Below are 12,482 nucleotides of genomic sequence, written 5' to 3' on the forward strand. Positions count from 1 at the left end.
ATCATTGAACTTGGACCTGACATGGGCTGACATCCCTCTCCAGTGACTCAAGGTCTGCTGATTTCAGCTCCTTGGACTTTGTTGTATTAGCACATCTCCTCTAAGCTGGTCCAGGGCACCCACACATCCAAGGTCAGGAGTCACGAAGGAAGTGACAGTACACTGAGATGATCTCACACCTGTTACTCTTTCAGCGGTTGCTGCTGTGACCTGCTCTCCTCTCCTAAAGCTCTTCTTTTGCATTTAGATATCCTGATTTTCCCTCAAAACTAAAACCAGAAGCATTTCATAAAGCTGAGAAGGTAAGACCAGGTGATTTCTCAGGTATTTTCCAATTCTCATTTCCTGGGATTATTTTATCCAGACCTGGTCCTTAGACCAGATTCTCGTTCTTGAGGGGAACAGATTTATCTTGTGCTCCCTTCCTTTCTTCCTCTTATGGTTTCTTTCTCCAGAGGGGTCCCTGAGCTGTAGCATACGTCAGAGGAAGGAGAAGAGCTTTTTTTTTTTTTTTTTGGTGGTACGCGGGCCTCTCACCGTTGTGGCCTCTCCCGTTGCGGAGCACAGGCTCCGGACGCGCAGGCTCAGCGGCCATGGCTCACGGGCCCAGCCGCTCCGCGGCATGTGGGATCTTCCCGGACCGGGGCACGAACCTGCGTCCCCTGCATCGGCAGGCGGACTCTCAACCACTGCGCCACCAGGGAAGCCCAGAGCTGTTAATCTTGATTTCAGAGTTCCTCTTCAATAGCAGCCCGCCCTCACCTCGCCTTGGCCAGATCGCCCTCTGTGGTTCGGCCATTTGAAGGTTTGCCCTGTTACATCCAACCTCAGGTCTCACCACCCTCCCGGCCTGTTGAGTCCATCCTTTGTCCCATCGGATAGTAGCTGAAAACTAACTCACCCCCAGCAGCCTTTTCACTTCAAACCAGTGTACTTCCAAGACCCAGAGGAATGTCCTCACAGCTGGGGCCAGCTGATTCGGGAGCAGGTGTCCTGGCCCCTCAGCGAGACAGTTAGGTTTCGAGCATGTGTTCGTCCAGGCCCACAGCACTGGCTGTCTTCCTTGACTGTGGACTGTTAGCTCTTGTGGGGCATTCATTTATCCAGCCATCCGTGCATTCCACAAATCTGTATGGAGCATGTCCTACGCAGCAGGGGTATTCTTGGTGTTAGGGGTCCACACGAAACAAAACAAAGCAAAAAACAAACAAAATTCCTGTTCTCTTCAAGCTTGCATTCTAGTGGGATCAGGGGAGTGTCAATAAATAAATAAGCGTATATTATACCAGGTAGTATTAAGTGTTATGGAAAAAATAAAGCAGAAATAATGATAATAAAGCCAAGTCAGAGTGAGAGGAAGTCGGGGGAACAGGCATTGCTGTTTTAGGCAGGATACCAGGGAAGGCCCCCCTGATTGGGTGTCATTGGAGCAGGACCCGAACAAAGCGAGGGAGGGAGGCTTGAAGGAAAAAGGGAACAAAGGCTTTCAGGTGGGAATGTTCTTGGGCTTCAAGGAACTGCAAGAGGATTGGAGCGGAAGGAACGAGGGACAGTGGAAGGAGGTGAGGACAGAGAGAAGTGGTCAGATGGTGCAGGCCTCATGAGCCACCGTGAAGACTTGGGCTTGTGTGTTCTGGTTGGCTTTTCCAGAGAATCCTGTACCCTTCCTCCCTCTTCCCCAGAGAGTCTCAAAGGCTTCATCCCTAAAACATCCTGAAATAGAAATAAAGATGGATGTTCTTGACCAGTAGAGTATTTGCCATTCATTCCAAAACCCGTATTGGATACTGGGTACCGACACTCTGGAGGTAAATGAGACTTGGCCGCCCTGTCCTAGGAGCCCGTGGCCCGGCACTGGTTCAAGGCTGCTTGGAGAAGATGCATGGATAAATCAGGTCCCAGTGAGCAGTTGTCCTAATTTGGTCATTGTGATACCAATTTGCTAGAGTAGGAATTTCCCCTGGGACCTCCCACAGGTCACTGGTACGAGTTCTCTTGGAATTCATCCACCTAGACTATTGCCAAGTCTGGCCTTCTGGGTAGAGGGAGGACCAATCCATTCAACAAACATGTGAGTGCCTATTCTGTATCAGCGCCAGTGCTAGACACCAGGGAAAAGGATGCTGAGATTCAGCTCCTGCCCTCAAGTTGTTTATGGTTTCACTAGGAGGCCTGCTAGTGACTAGACAGCACCCCAGTTATCAGTGTTCTGATCAGAGTGGGTGTGAGGGACCAAGAGGTGGGGCGCTTGAGGTAGTGAGCTCCCCGTCCTTGGAAGCATGTGAGCAGAGTGAGGGGCAGAGCCGGGGAAGCTTCCTGGGGACACGCTGTCTCCACTCCATCCTAGAGATGAGGGGTGGTCTGCTAGGTGAATATCGGGGAGGGTGAGAAACTTCAGGGAAGGTCTCCAGGTAGAGGAGAAGCATACACGAGGGCTGCCTCTTGGAGGGACTCGCTGTGGCTGTGCAGGTGAGGTGAGGTGAGTCAGAGAGGGACTCACTCAGAGACGGAAGCTGGGAGGATTAACCAGGGACCTTGAGTGTCGAGCTGAGAGAGTTGAGTCCATTCTGAGGACAGCTCAGAGCTGGTAACAGAGCTTTAAGCAAAGATGGATGGCACTTGCAGTCTTACAAAGCGAAGGGCCGAATTTTATTTGACCCCCTGTTCTCTAAAGTGCATATTTTATATCTACTCCCTGTAATATTATAAGATAACAGTTTCCTCAGCTGTAAAATGGGTTCACACAGATCAGCCGGATGGGAGGTTGTGAGGGTAGATACGTGGCCTTTCCCCTCCCCCCAGGGCCCTGGGGAGTGGTAAGTGCTGACAGCACTTCACGTGCAACTTGTTGCACAAATTACTGGTGAATGGTTAGAACAGGAGCCTTTTTTCTGATGAGAGAAAGTGGCTGGCAACAGTCCATGCTATTCTAGTAGAAATGATGGCATTTAGATCTTGATCTGTTTTTTTCTGGTCAGAAAACAGATACCCATTTCTGAAACCCTCTCTCTGCTGAACACTAAAATAAGAGTGTTCTCTTTAAAATGTGCACATTCATTAAACAGATAATACCTGAGCCCTCACCGTGCCCCAGACACTGTGCTAGGCCTGGAAGCATCAAGACAAATCAAGCCCAGTCAGCCCCTCGAGGAGTTCATAAGCTCATGACGAAGACAGAGGAGCCAACAGTCATGGGAGCAGGTGGTGGGCAAGAGCCCCGGCATGAACAAAGTGACGTGGGTGCAGAGAGGGAGCCTGCCCTCTGCCCAGGCAAGTCAGGGAAGGCTTCCAACAGGGGCCATGTGAGCTGGGCACTAAAGGATGAGTAGGAGTTGGGATCTGGGAGAGAGTACAGAACAACACTGTCATCAACTCAGTTCTCTGTGATGGTGGTGGGGAGGAAATAGCCAGAGGCACCGTCATGCACAGATAATGCCTCAGCTCTGCTTTTAAAACTCTGCCAGTCGCCATCCTCCCACCTCGTTCCCAGCGGTGACTGAAAATAATGAAATTGACTAATTTGAGTTCATCTCTTCTCCGACGCTATGGAGGTGTTAGTGAGCAGAATAGGATAAGGGGTGGGGGGGCAGAAAAGAAGTAGAAAGAGGAGAAGGAGGAATCCATTTCCATCATCCAGAAACACTGATTGAACAGCATAGCTGTCTGGTGGCAAAATTCAACTTTACAGAGACCTGGGTCTGCTTCTTCGCAGTGGAAACTACAAGAGATTTTTAAAACTGTATCTGTCCTTCTACCTTTCTCTTAGAAAAAAAATATATAGGTGTGTATATATATATGTGTGTGTGTGTGTGTGTGTGTGTGTGTGATGTATATGCACGTTCTCATGTGTATATGGCATGATATATATGTAAGTGCGTCTATACATGTATATGCCCATTTATATTATATAGAATTTATTCTAACCTAGCACAGAGCCTGGTGCCCATGACCTCCAGTCACACTTGCTGGTTGGAGATGGATGTGTGGTTTAGAACTGACCTTGCTGACCTGCACACATCCCCAGATGTGCCAGAGTCTCTAAAGGTCATGGCATTGGATGCTCACAGGCACAGCAGAAGGGAGTCTTGGTGTCAGCTACAGAAGAGGAGCCTGCAGCTCAGAATGACGAAGCAGCTTGCCCAAGGCCCACAGCTATTAGGTGGTCAGGATTCAAACCCTCTTCTAACTGTCCCTCTTCCACTGTATATGCCATGCGTCACCCTATCTATAAATGGGTGAAGCTTCCAGTAAACCAAGGAGGAGATTCTACAACTAAGACTTGCCCTTGGAAGGGTCCCTCAACTAGGGCTTCAAACTGCAGAGCTGGGAGGGCCAGTGGCAACTCACCAGAGTCAGGGATGCACGTGTCCGGAAACGCTCTGTGGATCCCTCCAGCGCTGGCAAGCACTCTATAGCTCGGCCTGCAGGGGAGGGAGAAGGGAGGAAAGAAGGAAGGCAGGGAGGGAGGGATGGAATGACAGGCATCAGGGTTAACCTGGGTTCTAGTCCAGGCCTGGCACTGACTCACCTTTGACCTTGGACACCCCTTCCCTTCCCGTCATCGCTAGGAGGGTGTTGGGCTTGATTGTCCAACTTCCATTTCTGAACTCGTCCCCAAGGAGAGTCCTTGAATCCTGCTGACTCCCCACGTCGTGCCGGGGGACCCCAGTGTAGGACTCGAATTTGCATCATCACCACCAGGAAGCTCTCAAAGGTGAGAAACCAAGGCCCTCACCTCCTCATGGACGGCCGGGCCTCCACCAGCCCTGGAAACAGAACAGCTGAGCCAGTACAGAGTAAAAGGATGGCTCGGCGGTACCTCATCCTCCCAGCCTTCTGCTGGGAGCCCCCGGTGTAGCTGCTGCCCTTGTTCAATCCCCTCTTCCAGCCCTCCGGCCTCCTTGCAGCTCTGTCTTCCAACCCAGAGAAGGGTTGGAAAAGAGGAGAATCAGCTTGGAGTGTTGGGCTCCGCCCTGATGGCAAGCTTCCTTTCTCTCTTGGGGACCTGTGAGCTGCCAGTCCAGGAGTCCCAGGAGGGAGACTGCCCCTGACCTGGAGAGCAGGAAGGAAGCCGGGGGTCAGGAGCACGCTGCACACTGGCAGAGAGAAGAGTCCTGCAGAATCGTTCATGTGACCGCAGGCTTGGCCATCAGTGCCCCGCAGGACCCCTTTCCCCACGTGTCAGCTCTTTCCGCCCTGACCCGGCTGCTAGCCAAGCAAGGAGGGCAACGGCAATCTACCAATTTTCTTCAGTTACCATAACGTGGATACAAGGAGCTGGACATGTGATGACATTTGCAAAGGCCCATGTCCCTAGTTCTAAGGGAGGCCACATGGCATGGTGTACATCAGAGTGGGCTTTGGGTGAGATTTGCTTTCACTGGGGTTGTCGTGAGATGCTGTGTCCTGCCGTGGTTAGTAGCACAGACTGCAGCTGGACAGCCCGGGCTGGGACCCTCCTCTGCTGCTTCCAGCTGGTGAGCTCGGGCTGACCGGACGTCTCATCCAGCTTGTCCTCATCTGCAGAACGAGAGCCCACAGGACCTGCCACACGAGGCTGGTGTGATCAGGGATGTGAGTTCATGCACGTTAAGGGTGCAGAGTGGTACCTGGCCTATAGTCAGGGCTCAGTGAGTGTTCGCCCATTTTATTTTGATCTAAAGCCTCTAGAATCGAATATTCTATTCCGTTTCTGGGCTGTGCTGTGGGTTCAATCGTTTACTGGCTGTTTATTAAGCATCTCCTGGGTGCAGAACTCGTCCTAGATGATGGCATTTCAAAGCCGGAGTCGGCAACATGATAAACACAGTGAGACATCACTCCTTCTTTGCCATTGGGACAAGTGAAGCCTTGTAGGAGACCAGAGGCTGGAGAGTTCCCTGAGCCAGGCGGCTTCTCAGAGGAGCTGGGGGCCTGGAGTGAAGTGGGGGGGATGGAGGCCTGAGCCGAGGGCTGGACAGTGGGTTGACAGAAGGAGGGAGGAGTTGACTAAGGATGATTAGGGAGGGGGTCCATTCTGAGTGGGAGACTGGGGGAAGAGCTAAGGAGGGTGGAATTCTTGAGAGTGGTTTTCTGGTGTTGGTGTGGGCGGTAGGCTCTGCTTGAAGCCTTTCTGGTGTGAAATGCCTGGGGCCCCCAGGTGGAGATCCATCCCCTTTGCCCAGCTTCGGTGTCAGTTGAGGAAGAGGGCTCAGGATACGCCAGCAAAGGGCCCCCATCGCACAGGATGGAGCAGGGCCCCTCTGCTCCCGGCAGAGCGAGCACAGGCCCCTCTGTGTGCGGCCCGAGAGCCCTGGCCGGGCCTCCTCCTTGAAGGGCCTGACAAAGACTGGCTTGTTCTCCCCTGACATCAGACCTCGCCCTCAGGATTTCTCTGTTCTTCTGGGGCAAGATCTCACACAGTGATAATAGAGTGAACGGGAAGAGGGAGGAATCAAGTGAAAGCTGTCTCAGGCGTCACCATGCCAACCCGCTCCCCTGGCTGAGGGTAGGAAGAGGGCGCCTGCCGCGTGTGCCCTGCGCATCTTCCAGGTCACACCCCGGCAGGGACAGCCCTGAGCTGCGGGCGTTCTGGTTGGAGCCGAACGGGAGCTGCTTGTATTGGTTCCGAGAGATGCTAGCTGCCTGGTCAGTGACGGACAAAATATTAGTGAGTCACATTACTTAATTGCTGCATACAATGGGTGGATTGTTTTCTGTGTGTGTGTGTGTGTGTGTGTGTGTGTGTGTTTTAGCTTAAGTAAGTATTGCATTTAAACACCTGGGTTTTCTATTTTAACAAAGATTTATAGTGAGTTCTGCCTTGGAAGTTTCATAAAAGCTTACTGTTTAGCGGGATCTGTGAGATCACCTGCTCTTGAGTCTGTCTGACCCTCTTTTCAGATGAGTGAACGGAACCCGGGAGAATGGGAGACAGGAGTAAAGCTTTTATAGGCACCCAGGATTCGGACCCTGTGTGACAAGTACTCAGCATAAGACCCCTAGTGAGGGCTTACTCTGCTATCCCTGCTTACTTTTTGAGCTTTGACTTGTGCCAGATGGGGTCAATAAAGGAACTCACTCGTAAAACAAAATGAATATGAAACCAGTCCAAGGGGAACCGCTAGTTTCATTTATCTTAAAATAATCAATCCTAAAACAACCGTTTACTTGTGAGATACAGGAAGAAAAGGGGATTTGACACCGGAACTTCACATCCTTAGTCCAGTGCAGTGGTTCTCAAGCTCGTGGCCAGGGCCATAGGCTAGTAAGTGAAAGGGGAGCCCGTGTCTCCACTGTCTCTTCAGTGTGTTTCCCACACTCCATACTCCACTTCATCAAATGACCTGGGATTGCTTTCTTTAGCTGGGTTCTCAGCTGGTAGGAACTGCGGAGCAGTCCCAGACCTGGTGCTTGAGTAACAATGTGCTGTCTTCAAGTGGAAGTTAGAAGTAGCCTGAACAGTACTTGATCTGTCTGTGAGGACTGAGAGCCCTCTAGCAGATGCAGGGCACAGCTTTCAAATTTAGTCATTTGTGGCCACAGACACCAGCCGGGGAACCCCGGCTGCAGGGTAAAGTTTAAACCAGGGTAGTGCACGGTTGAGTCATCAAGAGCACGGCCGGGTTTGAACATCAGTCTGGAGATAAACTTGGGAAGGTTGTTTGTTTGGTTTAACTGTGGTCTTGCTGGATCCATCCAAACAGGGAAGTTCCACTGTGACTCTGCTGCCTTCTCTGTGTATGTTGAGTTTCCTGCAGGGGCATCCTCTGCGAAAGCAGTGCTGTACTTCTGCACGCCTCTCTGTCTATAAATACAGGGTGGGGTTACCGATCGCTGATGGAGGATCTCCCGCTCTCCTAATTTACACTTCCAGAGTGTTTTCCAGATCCAAAATATAATTTTAAGTGGACATTTCACCAAAATGAGCTGTCGTAATTCATTTTGATGAGCTTGGATAAGATTTCAGCATTTTCTTTCTTTCTTTTATTCTTTACATTTTGCAACTGAAGTCAGGTTGATTCAGCCACCAGACAGATGTTTCCCTGGTTGGAACACATGATTTAAGACATTAGGGGAAGAGGCAGGGGAAGATGATTACTAAGCCAACTGGCTGAATCTATTAATTTTTCTTTCCCAAATGTCATGGCTCCGTTTCCAGCAAAGTGGTCAAGATCAATGCTTTTGAAATGACCTTGAACAGGAATGAAGTGAGTTAGTGTGTTAAGTAAGCACTGGGTACCACAGCTGTGAATCTGAACCCTTTTTACTACTAAGAATAAATATATTCAGGGCATTGAAATTGATCCCCCTGCTTTGTCCCTTTTCCAAACTTCTGCTTTTGTACTAAGTACCTACCCTGACCAGGTCTGGCATTTTTAACGTGAGATGAGCACGCCCCTTAGTGGAGAAAGTACTTAACTGCAAGCTCTTAACATTTGCCCAAAGAAAAGCTCTCGGTTTTTACAGAAATATATCGCTTTAGTAACTCTTAAAGCCAAACTACTTGTCTACGTTGGAGGGTTATCGTGAGAATTAAATGAGATAATTTGTGGGCAGCACTTAAAATGGCACTGAGTGCAGGAATGACAGTCAGCAACTGCTATTATCACGCTTATCTGAGAATGAGGATTTGGGAAGCAGGGGGTTGAGGGACGTCATTTTTGGAGTCTTCAGGATTTCAGCTTCAGCGCCCTCTGTGCCCACACTGTTACGTAGTAGGAAAGGTGAGTGAAGAGTAGTGGACAGGATTTACCCGGGGCAGGACCCACTGCCCCGCGGCGGAGAGCAGTGCCGGCCACTTCAGAATACAGGCCTCCCCACCGTGCGGGGATTTGGATTGAAAAGAGCTTCCACGCAATGCGATTCCACCTGCACCTGACGGGGAGGCACTGTTCCTTTGCCACGCCTGTCCCTGACCTTGGACTTCTCCCGGCTCAGCCTCCAGACGCTCAGAAGTCTCCACAGGCCACCCTTTGTGAAAATGACTCCTAGCGGCGGGAGATGTCTTTTTCGGAAGTTAACGTGGGCATCGTTGAGGCCGTATTTTGCCTTTCTGATGACTCAAGTTTTCTTTCTTTTAATTGGCAAGCATAGGATGAGACTGTTTCTTCATGCGCCTGAAGCTTGTTACATCTTTATCAAACGAGATGTGAAAGTGGGGAAACGATTTGTCTTCTCTCTCTCCTTTCTTTCTTCCTTCATCCCTTTCTTCCTTCCTTTCATTCCTCCTTCTCTCTCACTTTTTCCTCCTCTCCCACCAGCCCCTCCTCTTTCCTTCCCTCTTGCTCTAAGTGGATGATGGACAAGAGGTCCTTGGGTCTAGATTTTGGCATCCACGCCATCTCTGGTCCACTCACTTTTTCATTTATTCAGAAACATATTCCCTGAACAGCCTACTCTGGATTCAAACAATCCAGTCCCAGTTCCGGTGCTAGGGGTATTCATCCTTTAAGAGGAGAGGCAGGCAGGTAAGCAGGGGTGACAGGACCATGGGGAGGTGCTGAGAGAGGGCTCCCGGGGCCGTGGGGAGAGGAGCGGAGGGCAGCGCGTCCCCCCAGGACTGGCACCGGGAGCACGGCAGGCCCCAGGCTGGTGGTGGATGTAAGTTTGCCTGGCAGAGAACCACCTTTATAGTGGGTTTAAAAGCCACCTAGGAGGGGCTTCCCTGGTGGCGTAGTGGTTGAGAGTCCGCCTGCCGATGCAAGGGACATGGGTTCGTGCCCCGGTCTGGGAGGATCCCACATGCCGCGGAGCGGCTGGGCCCGTGAGCCATGGCCGCTGAGCCTGCGCGTGGAGCCTGTGCTCCGCAACGGGAGAGGCCACAACAGTGAGAGGCCCGCGTACCGCCAAAAAAAAAAAAAAAGCCACCTAGGAAAACCGGGTCCCACCACTTCATCATAACCAGGAGACTGGGATCTGCCGACAGGTCTCAGGGCCAGGCCTGTGACAGCTGTCCCTCCAAAGGCCTCTCAACTCCAGCCACCGAGAGTGTGATCTCAGCTGTGGGGGACCTGGGGTTCCCTTCGTCCCAGCCCCAGGCCTCACTGACAGTTTCTCCCTGGCCTCCTTCCCACTCCACAGCCCCCTCCTGCATGAAACCCTCCCAGATCCTTCCGGCCGGAGGATTCCTCTCCTCTCTTCCACCCTCTTCCCAGATACCAGTCCTCACTAGAATCTTCCACTCGTTACAGCTGGCTTTAAACATAGCCTCTCACCCTCACTGGATGGTGCAGGGACCGTAGCTCTAGTTTCTAAAAAGAGCAAATGTTCACGCAGTTGCCCCTTTGACCACGCACCCACTTTCCTGGACTCTGTCAAGGACTGTGCTGGGTGTGGAGGCTGGACCAACGATTAAGACCTGCGTTGAGGAAGCTGAGCAGACACATATGAATATTATATTTTTGTTAGAAATATACAGGATACATGGGGTGTATATATTAGGGCCATAAGAAGGAAGAGGCCAGTTCTAACTTGGGAGCTAGTGGCAAGGGAGAGGAGGGGTGTTGGATTTGGGTGGAAGTGGGGATCAACTGAATCAAATCACACATAAAAGGAAATGTAGGTGGATAGATCACCTGGCAGAGCCAACAGAGTTTTGCCAACTAAACAGAATCTTCAGTGTTACTGGTAATTTCTAGAAATGTTGAAAGAATTTATGACTTATTTCAGCTGAATGCTGCCATTTCCTGGGCAAAGTAAGTAGACTTCCAAAGCCTTGGGAGTTAACAGCATCATTTCACCATCTCTTGGAATTGTTTTGAAAGCCAGTGGACGTAGCTTTGGTGTTTGCCAATTATCCCTAACCTAGTGCCTTAATGTTACAATTATATTATTATCGTAACTGCAGTGAGATCTGATTTGGGCTCTGAGGGCTGGGACTGTGGCGGCTCTTCAATTGCTTCTGGAATTCCAGAGGAAAAGAGTCTGAATTAGAGAACGTCATATTAGACCTCTGAATACACGGGATAGATGAAAGCTGGCCGCCCAAGCGTTGCCTAATACAGGTGCTTCGGGACCCGCTTTATCAAATATATGAAAATTAGTTGTAGTTAGCCTGTCTGCGTATTTCATGATGTTTGCTGCTTCGGAAGTACAAAAGGGCTCGAGAACAGTTTCTCTTTAGTAGTTTAAGTGTTCTACCTGATTTCTGAATTACTGCTTTTTCACGGAGGTAAACTCTGGAGTACTCCCTGAGTGCAGCAGTGGCCAATTTTGAGATAGCATGGTGCTGGGAATCTATCACCACCGTCCTTCCCAAATAGCTGGAAATCCACAGGGCTTCAAGGAACAAGCCAGGGATGCTCTGTGCAAGTGCTGTCAAGGCGCAGTTCTGTTTCTTAAATGGAAATCTCATCCCATTTCTAATTACCTTAGCTCCTGCTGTGGCCTTAGGTTGCCTGAATACATTTCTGGAAATTGTTGGACATTCTCATTGCATTAAAACCTCAGGATGTTGGAACGAAGAGGAGTTTCCCAGGTCATCTAGCCAGTCCTGGTGGGTTACAGATGTGATAAGGATGAGACTCAGATGGAGGGAGTGACCTTCTCCAAGGTCTTGTAGCAAACAAGTGGCTAAAAACAGATGGGGACAAGAGACAGTGACTCCCGTGCGTTTGGTGGCATTGCAGAGGCCTTGCAGTCGCGGTAGCTTCCATGACCTTCAGGCCCCAGGGTTACATAACAACTGCCTGACCCGCCCCAGGCACCGAGCTGCATTTCTGCCCTGGAGTTTCCTTGCTTCTGCTTTCTGAATTCAAAGTTCCTATATAATCAGTCTTCAGTAGATTCTCCTGACCGTCTCTCCCTCTACTTTCCCCCCAAAACGCACTTTCTATTTTAGAGGTTCGTGCTGTACCTCATTAGGACCAGGCTCACTGACCATGCACTTTCCCATCCCGTGAAAGGACTACTTCTCCCCTTTTCTTACCCAAATAAGAGTGTCTGACCAAAATAACAGATGGCCTGAGAGCCTCTCCTCCCACGGGCCTGGAGGAAGAATCTCATGTTTGGATGGAAGAGAAGCTCCAGGGGATCATGGGAGTCATGTTTACGAACAGATGACTTCATTCATTCCACCTGTATTTATGGAATTCCTACTGTGTGTCAGGCCCTAGTCTGGGATCTGGGGGTATATATGTTAATGGCGATAGAGATTCAAAAGAAAAATAAAGACAGTGAGTGAGGAGTAGGGTGAAGTGTGATGTTGGAGAGGGTGGTTAGGTTGGGCTCCGCTGAAAAGTAAACCCTGGACAGAGGCCTAAAGAAAAACCATGCAGATATATTGGGGGAAAGCATTCTAGGACTAAGGACTAGCAACGGTCCTGTGGCAGAAACACATGTGATAAGTTCAAGAACGAAGAAGGGGGAGAGGCCAGAAGCCGTGAGTAGCCCAGCGATGGAGGGGAGTTGTACGAGATGAACTACCTTGGGGTAACATCACCTCGGGCCTTGTTGACTGTGATAAGAATCTTGTATTTTACTCTAAGTGACACAGGAAACCA

General features: G+C 50.3%; 1 protein-coding gene across 1 annotated transcript in view; it reads left to right on the forward strand.

Moving 5' to 3' along the window:
* Nucleotides 1–12,482, forward strand: part of CYRIA (CYFIP related Rac1 interactor A) — a 108,391-nt gene that overhangs the window by 50,159 nt on the left and 45,750 nt on the right. The gene's annotated exons all lie outside the window — the stretch shown is intronic.

The sequence above is a fragment of the Globicephala melas genome, chromosome 12, assembly GCF_963455315.2.
Source record: "Globicephala melas chromosome 12, mGloMel1.2, whole genome shotgun sequence".
Lineage (NCBI taxonomy): Eukaryota > Metazoa > Chordata > Mammalia > Artiodactyla > Delphinidae > Globicephala > Globicephala melas.